This window comes from Corvus moneduloides, chromosome 3, assembly GCF_009650955.1.
Source record: "Corvus moneduloides isolate bCorMon1 chromosome 3, bCorMon1.pri, whole genome shotgun sequence".
In the NCBI taxonomy this organism is placed as follows: Eukaryota; Metazoa; Chordata; class Aves; order Passeriformes; family Corvidae; genus Corvus; species Corvus moneduloides.
Window position 1 is genome coordinate 96384328 of NC_045478.1, and position 8706 is coordinate 96393033.

At 39.1% G+C, this 8706-nt stretch overlaps 1 long non-coding RNA gene across 5 annotated transcripts in view; it reads right to left on the reverse strand.

The window, feature by feature from the left end:
• The window catches only part of LOC116441210, a 318677-nt gene that overhangs the window by 80019 nt on the left and 229952 nt on the right, over positions 1 to 8706 (reverse strand). The gene's annotated exons all lie outside the window — the stretch shown is intronic.

Here is an 8706-nt window from a genome sequence, read left to right on the forward strand (position 1 = left end):
CACTTGAATATAACAACAAAGAATGATAACTCCATTAAAGAAAATAAATGAAACTCTAAAGAAATCACCCTGTGAAAACACAGAATTAGATTCCTTTCTTCAGGTTCTCAGAAATCAACAGCCTGGACATATTACCAAATTCAAAGAACCTTGCCAGGCACACTTAGTGCTCTACACTATCAGAAATCTCTACATAGACCAGCTGTAGGCCTGGAATCAGCTCAAGGGATATGAGAAGGTATGATTACTCAAGATTTCTAATTCAACTTTGAAGATTCAGTAGGGATCTGATCCAAAGCCTACTGAAGTAAATGGAAAAAAATAGACTTATATCTTAGTTTAGACCTATTCAGTTTGGATACAGTTCAGAGAAGTACTCATACTTGGCAGCTGATGTAAACTAAACACATTAACCTATCATTAGAAAAAAAAGGTGCCAGAATAGATCTATATAAGGACAAATCTGTGAAGTATTGTTTTATGGTCTGTCTAGCTATTCCAGGATTCCAGCACCTTAACAGAGAGGTAAAACAAACTTCTGGTCTATTTATAAATGTGAAGCTTAAAGATCTGATCCTACCCTTTTGTCAATTATTGCCACAGATAAATGCAAGTCCACAAATAAGTAATGACTTTTTGTTAAATTAGTGCTGCTCCCAACACTACTTTCCTTTAATTGCTATTCCTTGACACTTCTGTTTGTAAAGGAACAAAGAATTTATCTCATTAGTGAGATAAAACTCCATGAACTCACACATAGCTTACTTACATATTTGTATTTAAGCAGCAAACTATAACAGAAATCGACTCTTAAACCATAGCACAGTATTAATTGCTAATTAGTTTACCATTATGACTGGAATGCCTTCTAGCATTCTAAGTCAGTTTTAATCCATATAAACAGCTAAGGAATGCTCTATCTCAAAACATGTAATTATGGGGGATTATATTACACCTCCAGCATTTTGGCAAAAACTTGCAATGGCAAAAGATATAAAGTAATACCACTTCTTGTGATTTCATACAAACAAAAAAATAAAGGCTCTTTATCACTACAGCACATTTGCTGTAGTGCTTCCCATTTTATTTTTAATCCCAGAGATAGAGGCTTTATGTCCCTCACAAAGTTTTTCATCTACATTCTCTTTCGTTCATGTCTCCCTTAAAACAGAGAATTTAGCAAAGCTGGAATTTATTCTCAAAATTTCTAAGACAATTTCTGTACATCACCACCATACATGCTACTTTTCTTTTAAACAAGGTTACACTGAAAAAGAAAATCCAAACAAACCAACGACACAGACCTTCGTTTTTTGCCAAGAATTAAGTGGCTGTTAGGTGCATTGTCTGCTGGCTGAAGAACAGCAGATTTAAGTACCAATCATGCTTACAAGTGCCATGGTTCTTTTAGGCAGAGCTCAATTTAAAACAAAGTATCTGGCTCGTGGGCATTCACCTTCTTTTTGAAAAGACACAACTGTCTGAAGCATTTGTTGTGAGGGGTCTCAGCCACAGAGGTATAAAAGAGCAGGAGACAAACTTCACTTCCTTTCCTCAGGATAAATTACTGGCTTGAGACAAGAGAGATCTGCTCAAATATCTGAAATATTTGCATCCTGGTCAACTCTCTGCCTTCCATAGGAGTAGAACCCTCACAAGTGGGCACTCCACAAAAGTGAGATGAGACAGGGAGAGTGGCCACTCAGGAACAGCAGAAAGGAGAACTACCCGCCCCTTTTGTCCTCCAGCCATTCAACCCACTCCTTTAAGATTTGTAAAGATGCAATTTCCCTGCAATTTAAGCCCCGGATTTTCCTAAGCAGATGGTGAATCCAGGAGTTAATGAGCCTGCTGACAGCCCACCCTGCCCTGGCGCTGGTGGCCCTCCCAGCTGTACCCAGCCGCGCTCAGTGTCTGCACACAGCTCTTCCCTGCACACCTGGAGCGAGGCTGCATTTCACCAACTCCCACCCTGCCCAGGGCTCACATCATTCCTTCATTCTGTTTCTTGCCTGCAGCAACCAACCAGTGTAGTTCTTGCTTTTCCTCAAAAAGCAACAGCTCTTGTTTTCAAAGAGATGGATGCTCTGCCCACGTCAGTACCAAGGGACTCTGCTGTCCTTTGGTGGTTGTGAGCTGCTCCTGTGGGCCCACAGAAGTGTCCCCTCACTTCCTGGCTGCCTTTGGATCTTCTTGAAATTAAGTAGAAAACTTGATTGTCCTTCTCCCCAGCCAACCCTTAGGTTTCTCATTGACTCTACTAATGAAAGCCCTGATTTTCAGCACCCTCTGCTGGGTCACAGCTTTCCAAGATGGCTCTCTTCTCTTTTCAAGCCCTTTAGAAGGGGTGCATTTGACAAAATATGTCAATATATTGCAATAAATGGATATAGTCAGCTTCTCCTATGACTTCACCAGTGAATGAGTAGAACTTTTATGAATTTTTTTAAAACCCTGTTTTCTCCTTTTCACTTTAACCAAAGCCATGGAAAAACTCCCAGACTGATGGCTTGAAGTGGATTTCTAGTGGACATGTTTTTAAATCCAAGTCTTTTGCACTTTGGCGACACAGTGTCATTTTCACTTAATTTTCCTGATAACCTGCCAATGAAGCCAAAAGTCTGCTTAGCAAAAGTGAATTAAAGTGCACCTTTCTCATCTGAAGAAATAACATCTGCTGTTCTAAAGATAACTTGTTATTTCTCATGGAAACAAGATATTTAATATCTGAATCTTGTTTGTTTTCATCAAAACCTGGAAAAATAACAATAAAGTGACTTATTTGGAAAAAAAAGTTTGTTTTTGAAGCACATGCTTCAAGAAATGTAAGATCCTGCCCTCCCTGCTCTGCTTGTCACAGAAGTTTTAATTTTGAATCTTTCAGTATTCCAGTATTAAACCTGATGAATTTGATTCCAAGTGTAAGAAAGTTCTTTCATCCTGTGAGTCATTCAGCTTCTCTCTGGATGGCAGTTTTACTGATTCAAAGCTTTCTGTTTCGTAAACAAGCTCATCATTTTTCTGTGGAAAATCGTCACCTTACAAATGGATCTTGCAAGGACTCTCTGCCAGCTAGCTCGTATCCCAAACCAGAAATTACAATGGTTTAGGCAAACATTTTTTTAAAATTCATTAAGTTAACCTAGAAGAAAATCCTTATAATCTAAATCAGTGGAGATTTAATGGAAGTCTGTGAATTTAGCTGGAAAGTATTTTTTTAAGCATTTGGCAGATTAAATTTCTCAATATCAACAAACCTCTAATGTCACTTAAGTCCTGGAAATAGGGTTTATTTGTCTTATGGATGAATAAAGCTCTCTCCCAAGCACTGGATTTCATTCTTTGTGAAACCGGTGTCTTATGCAGCACTGAGTGGATAACAAGGCATGCATTTAATACATAAAAATCAGAGTCATGAGACACTGAAAGTTAATTATAACGCAGCAGAGTTTAAGGGTCAGGATTAGCAGGCTAAGATTACTTGTCACTCTGAGTAAAAAGACCAGGGAAGAAGAGGTCCATCACAGTAAGGTAATAAGAGAGGGCATTAAAAGGACATTTGTGGAGACTATTTGCTTTGTTTCAGGTTTGTTTTGTTGCTGGGGGCTTTTTTGTTTGTTGAGTTTGTGGGTTTTTTTAAAGGAAAAATCTGCATTTGAAAATTGGTCCCAGGTATCCAAAATTCAGAGGAAGTTATTTGATTTTTGAACTTTAAACTTTGTCTTCTTGAAATCAAAAGCTTTAACTTTGTATCCTTTTCTTTTCCTGGCATTGGTGAAGCACACTTTCCCTCTCATATTATTTCCATTCCAGCCTTGTGCTATGAAAGGAAAAACCTTATGGAAAGAACATAGTGCCTTGATTGTCTCTATATACTACAAATAAAAAAATGGAACAAGCTGAGCAGCACTTGGGACTAGACACTTATTAAATACATGTTACAATGAGAAACAGACTGTATCAACTGTATGCTGGACTGACATATCATTTTCAGATATATTCCACTTCCACGTCACTTTAGCAGCATTTATCACATCAATTGCTAAAAATTAGATTTGGCTGGCAAAGAAAAAGGTACAGAAGAAAGGTATTTGTCTTGGCTTATCCAGAAATCTTCAGCTGTTTGTATTTAGGGAGCAGAACTATTCAACGTGGGCCTGGTCCTCAAGACTGACCTCAGTTTTATATTCACTCCCCACTCTGGAAAACTTTCTAGTTGACTCCAGTGGATATTTTGCTGAAGTCTAAATTTAACTGAGAGCTAGTACAGAAAACTCTTCTGCACATGATTACTGCTGGTAATCAACCTCCTCAAAGTCAATGAGAATATTTACTTGAATTGTCTTAAATGTTCTTTGTAATCTTGAACAAAATTTTTTACCATGAGGTCAAGAACCTTTGATAATTCATCAGAGAGGAAAAAAATGTATCCCTCAGAAACCTTCGCAGACAATTAAAAATCTTACCAAAAAAAATTCTTTTTTTTCTCCTTCACCCCCAAACCAAATAAAATGTAACTGGCTGTGCACTGGCTACTTATAATAGCTGACATGGTGTCCTTGAGATACACAGGACCAATGACAGCCTTAAAAAATGAACCTTCCTTGCATACATGAGACATGCAGAATTTCTGGGCTTTGCTGAAATTTTGTCCAACTGTTCTCTAAAGTGCACATATGCTGCTCTTCCTATTCCTAGTCTTTGTGGTTAGATTGCCACCAGCCAAGTTTCCAAAATAAAATCTGAAATTCCTACAACAGACAAAAGTGTCCGGTAACATGGTCCAGTATAGTTAGAGATTAGACCAGTCAGTAAATAAAATAATACATCACTTATTTGTTACAGGCTGGGGGAAGCCAAGCCCAGGAGGTGGGGAGGATCAGCACACGGCTGCCAGACACCACTAAGCCGGCACAGAGCGCTAAGTAGGGCAGCAGCAACCGAAATCAAAGGTTCACAAATTGGCAGGACACATTCTTTTGTTGCACAGTCACTGGTATTTGAAGGGTGAAATCCAAGCTGTGCTGAAGTCACCAGGAAAAGTCTCTGTGAGCCAGGACATCACCTTAATAGAAAGTAATTAACCTTGCTATTCCTGCCAAGAGTTTGGGTCTGTGGACAGCAACCCATTAAGCCCTGAAACTCGCCTGTGCTACAAGAGCAGTCTTTGCAAAAATGTGCAGAGCACGGCAGGAAGAAAGGTTGCCCTGGTGAGGTTTGCACACTGTGGTGGCTGCATGATTATATAGGAGAGCGTCTCCTTTTCCAAACCAATATCAATGATAATCAGCAGTGATGTGAAAAGAGATGATGAAAAATTACAAGAGGGCATTTCAAATTCAGTTTTGGCAGCAAGAAAAACTTGTAGCTTCCAACAGCTCTGTCTGCAGCATGGAAAGCAGCTCAACTCAGTGCACTGGGATCTGAGCATGGGCTTGAAACTTGTGCCCACATTTTAGGCACCCAATTTCTCCCCTGGTGGGAAAAAACCCAGTAACAGCTAACTTACTGTATTGAACACTGTGTTTATTTCAAGAATTTATTTCTCTTTGTTGGGACAAAAGACCTTTCAACCTTCCTACACATAAACCAGAGGTCTTCTGGAATTGTTCCCACAGTGTCCACTGACGAAGATAACACTGAGCACTCCTATGCACCCTTACTTCTTTATACTGAATCAGACTAGAATAACTAAAATTGGAAAGGAAGTCCATTCAGGGAGGAAGAGGTCTTGACTCATTACAATGGGAAAGACCAAAATCAAGCTGATTAAAAGCAGTAAGTGTTCTAAAGAAATGAGATGTTGTCTCCTCTGTCACTGAATAGCATCCTCCAAAGGAGAGGTCTGAAGTCTTTTTCTGGGTGGAGGGATAGCAGAAGCATTTTGAAATATGGCAGTTTTTATTTCCAACTTTACAGAAAATATTGTCTCTTCCTATCAGATGAGCATCTGGCCATGGTGAGCCAAATGACTGTTGATTACCATAATTTACGGTCTCTGGAGCTGAATGTGAACATCACACATTTCCAGCTTTCAGAAAATGCCCTTTCTCCCTCTCTCCCAACAGAGACCACCACATCTCCACCAGGCCCACATTCCACTGGCATTCATCCAGCTTCCTCATGTCAGTGGGACTATGCAGTGTTGCATTTCAGTGCAACCATCAGGCTGCTGTTTGTCTTAGAAACACACTCTGCTCAAGGGCACTATGAAACCTGAACTCCTGTGATACACACTGGATCGCAAAACCCCAGAGAAAGTACATAGAAACACTAGAGAAAGCATTTCTGACTCACCGAAATCACTTCTCAGAGAAGGTCACAGACAGGCTCTGGCCACTCAGAGGAGACGATAAAACTTTCCCCTCTTCCCCCCTCCCTTTTACCACCAGAAAAGTAAACAGCAACCAACCAAAGTAAACCTTAAAAAAATTAAAATAATTACCAACTTTAAAAGACAATCACTACTGAAATACTAAAAATCCACCCCAAACACCAACTCTCTGCTGAACAGAATTTTAACCCTGAGGACACTCGTGTCTGAAAAGTTCAAAGGACTGTAGCAGGGGTTTTGTCAGTAAGGCAGACAGGATGTAAGTGTGTATTAGCACAGAGAGCAGACACTCGTTACAGTGGGGGCTTGGGTATGGTTCTGGTTTTGCAATCACAGTTACTGTTGTGAAAGCACAGACTTCTTTGGGCCCTGTATTAGGATGACAGATAATGTTCTCCAAAGTCAGTAATGTCTAGGACCATATGGAAACCCTGAGACTTATGTTATCAGCATTATTGTGAATGTGTTTAACTCTTAAAGTTTCCCTTAGTTCAGACAAATACCCTACAAATTGTTTTCTCTGAAAAGGATTTGTGAAAGTGTTTTTATCCTTGTTCAAAAAGTATTCTGATGTTATGATTCAGTGATGAGAAGTGATAAACATTCATAACAGACTTTTTCTGGTACAGTAACAACAGATTATGCAGGACACAGTCAAGGGAACGTTACTGAAATTGGCCTGATATTAGATACCCAGAGCGTATGTTTGCAGACTTGTTGGCTCTGATTGTAAATGAGCTTGTCTTCCACTTTAACTACAGTTCAATCCCAGGGAGCAATTTCTACTGTTTTAAAACCAGTCTGTACATGTTGTACCTAAAAGCAAATGAAAAACATCTAGAGATGGGAAGTAGCATGTGTATATTTCCAGAGAAAACAGCCATTTCAGCAGAAAACCGTGCCTGACAGTAAATACTTGACCATAATCAGCCTGGCAGCAGAGATTTCACATGGCATGGTGATGTATCTCCAAAAAATTAACCTGATTGATAAAAACTAAACTAAGGTTCTTATTTTCCTTTGGGTTTACAGGCAGTTTCAGAGAGTGTAAATCCTTCTTGAACTGAAAAAATCTAAAAAAAATTGAAGTCAAGAAGGGCTTTTAATAATGTAGCAATGTATAATCCATATATTTTTACTTGTCTTTGAGAGAAAAAAACTCTTCTAAAAGACCTTCTATGTGTTTCTGCATGAGCAGAATTATTTTTTGGGTTACTCACGTCAGGCTTGCAATATTCCCATTCCACCTGTTTTATAACTTACTGTCACTTCTCTTATCCGTAACAAGGGTGCAACGCCTACCTGAGACCTGATCTTCTCCCTTCTGCCTTTGATGTTCCTCACTCTGTGCCAGGGGTCACAGTGCTGGCAGACATGCCATGGAGTATGAATGATTTAAAGCAACAGGTGAAAGTCTTTAAATGAGTGTATTTACCAGCACCTTTCAAGGACTCTGTATCAGCTATGCTTGATCGTATTCCATGAGCGTTCTCAGATGCACTTTCCTTTGTGTTGCTGTTTAGTAGCACGGTTACATTTCATGTAAGTTTGCTATTCTGTGAATTTCACATGTTCATCTTGTAAAGCTGGACTTGTGTGGATGGTTAATCTCTCAGGCTTTCATCACTCAATAAGGGACAGATGCACTTCAGTGTTAAGCAAACTATTAATATTTCCTACATTTCCCATGAAAATACTTCTGCCTGCCTCTCATCCACTTACACTTTCTGTTTTAACATTCACTTCTGCTGCCTCCTCTGACTGCAAGAGTCTGAAGTCTCCTATGCCCTAAACAATTTGCTGGTTTACCTAGCTTCCTTCAAATCTTTTTCTTAAAAACCACTTCTTCTAGAGCTATATTATCCCACAAAGCTTTGACAGCTCATCGCCCCCTGAGGCATGGCATGACCTTTAGCTAGAATTCCAGCATCAAGCTATGATCAGACGCTCCTCTTATGCACAACTACAAATTAGAAGAATCCCTACTCTTATCTTCAAATGCTTCCCAAGATGTTACATTTGCACGACAGGTTTAATGATTGCAGACCTAATTGTGAAAAAAAGTTAAAATTAAACAAATCAAATGCAAAAGCTGTGAAGTCCCCTAATGCAAGGGAAAATATACTGAGGACTATAAAGTGGAAAGAATGTCATTAGAGGTCATCTGTAAATATTGCTCTGTCCACTAAAATAACACACACAAAAGCAACTGTGAGAACATGCACCCTTGATCTCAGACTTTCAGTACTGAAAATTTCTGTATTCAGCAAGGAAATAAAACATTTTCCTTTTCTTTCTTGCTCTGCATTCATTCATCTTGTAGCAACATAAATGTACTTATCATGCAAAGTAAAGACTAAACAAAAATTATT